The 2,200-nt window shown below is 44.1% G+C and overlaps 1 pseudogene; it reads right to left on the reverse strand.

The window, feature by feature from the left end:
- Window positions 1-1,161: 1,161 nt before the first annotated feature.
- LOC136643038 (5S ribosomal RNA) lies at window positions 1,162-1,281 on the reverse strand (annotated as a pseudogene).
- Window positions 1,282-2,200: the final 919 nt, after the last annotated feature.

Below are 2,200 nucleotides of genomic sequence, written 5' to 3' on the forward strand. Positions count from 1 at the left end.
TTTTAAACAAAATCATGGTTTGATACTATAGTATGTAGTAACACCAAAAAGGTACATTTGGGGGGGGGGCGAGGTGGGTGACCTGAAGGCAAATGGGAAGCAAATAAAAAAAAATATTTTTACTTACCTCTGCATAAACCTTCTGGCCACCTACAGGTCTACTTGGACATATGCCACCCATTTTGGGTTGGTGGAGGAAGGAAAAGGAGCAGGGAAACTTTCATAGAGGGGATAAGATCTGGCCTGTGTGACAGCTGCTGGCTCCACCCCATGGAGCTGCTGGCTCCACCTCCTTCCTGCCCATGAGACTGACTTACCAACACTAGGAGATTAAGAAAGGGTGCTGCTGTTTGGCTGGTGCCGCTTGCCCTTTCTGGCAGTGGCCTGATAGAGCTCTACGGAGTATTTTCCGATGCCGCAACTCAGGCTGTGCTACCGAAATGCAACTTTCAGCACCACAGTCCAAAGATAGAATTGGGTTGTTAATCTTGCTTTGGTTGTTGGTTGTTGGCAACCTTCAGTCTCGAAAGACTATGGTATCGTGCTCTGAAAGGTGGTTCTGGAACAGCGTCTAGTGTGGCTGAAAAGGCCAATTCAGGAGTGACAATCCCTTCCACACTGGGAGCAAGTGCAGTCTGACCCTGGTCTGTCTCCCTGGCTATGGGCCTTCCTTCTTTGCCTCTTTGCCTCAGTCTGTTGGCCAAGTGTCTCTTCAAACTGGGAAAGGCCATGCTGCACAGCCTGGCTCCAAGCGGACTGCTCAGAGGCCAAGATTTCCCACCTGTTGAGGTCCACTCCTAAGGCCTTCAGAACCCTCTTGCAGATGTCCTTGTATCGCAGCTGTGGTCTACCTGTAGGGTGCTTTCCTTGCACGAGTTCTCCATAGAGGAGATCCTTTGGGATATTCTGATAATTAACAATGACAACTAAGGGCCCAGTCCTAGCTAACTTTCCAGTACTGATGCAGCTGTGCCAAGGGGGTTCATGCCGCATCCTGTGGCAGGGGGCAGCCATGGAGGCCTCATCAAGGTAAGAGGATGCATAGCGGCTGCATCAGCACTGGAAAGTTGGATAGGATTGGGACCTAAGAAGCAAGCCATTTTTACTAAGCACACGGAACTGGTTGGTTGGCAACCTTCAGTCTCAAAAGACTATGGTATAAGCCTACAGCACCCAGTATTCCCAGGCGGTCTCCCATCCAAGTACTAACCAGGCCTGACCCTGCTTAGCTTCCAAGATCAGACAAGATCAGGCATGTGCAGGGTAACAGTTGCTGCTGAATTAAGGAAGCATAAAAAGAACTGATATATGGACATTATTTCTGCAAATCTGCTTTTCAGGTAGGTATGAAGGCCAGAGACGATGTGCGCTGGGGGGGGGGGGTAGCAGTTCTACAGCCTACTTTCAGGTAGATTCATAGGTTTCCGTTTAATGTAGTTCAATTAGCAGCCTCATTTATTACAGACCAAGATGTGAAATTGCAGGGTGAGGTTAAAGTATCACCAAGGGTATCTTCATCACTTCAGTATCATTGCCTTAAAAAGCACTGACCAGAAGAAGCAGATGACCTCATTTCAAAATTATTACAGTGCAGAGAACTCGGTTTCCACATTATAATTCATTTTTGTGCAGAATATTTCAAATTTATTATCAGGTTCCTGACAAATAATGGCTAATCGTTAAGGACAGCCACTTTAACATAATATGAATACACATTTCTCTATAGGTAGTACAATGGTTCCGACATTAGCATTATTGACTAAGGTGCATTTAACTTCTTCCCTAATACTTAATGGAAGGTTAATGTATAAGTCAGAGATTAAATGGCTTTTACTTAAAACAAGTATATTGATTAAAATAACTTAGGGAGCTTTTTAAAAGCTGATGCTATAAAAGTAGTCACACTTTTTAATATTTTTATTTCATATTATGTGCAAAATGTGGGTGATGGCTCACCAGAATTACGGGAAGTTATCATATTAATTATACCTGGAGCTAATTATTGCCTGCCGTTACCAAATGGATACTTTACGTGGAAAGGTAAATCACCCTTGGTAAATTTAAAGCTTCCAAGTTAACTTTGTTCTATCGGTCTGCAAATTATCCTGGCTTCACTGGTAATAGCAAGTGATGATGTCCTTTATCTGCAACCTTCAAAGAGCTTAAGGACTACTTTTCTGATTCAGACCAACCAGTCATG

The sequence above is a fragment of the Tiliqua scincoides genome, chromosome 2 (assembly GCF_035046505.1).
Source record: "Tiliqua scincoides isolate rTilSci1 chromosome 2, rTilSci1.hap2, whole genome shotgun sequence".
In the NCBI taxonomy this organism is placed as follows: domain Eukaryota; kingdom Metazoa; phylum Chordata; class Lepidosauria; order Squamata; family Scincidae; genus Tiliqua; species Tiliqua scincoides.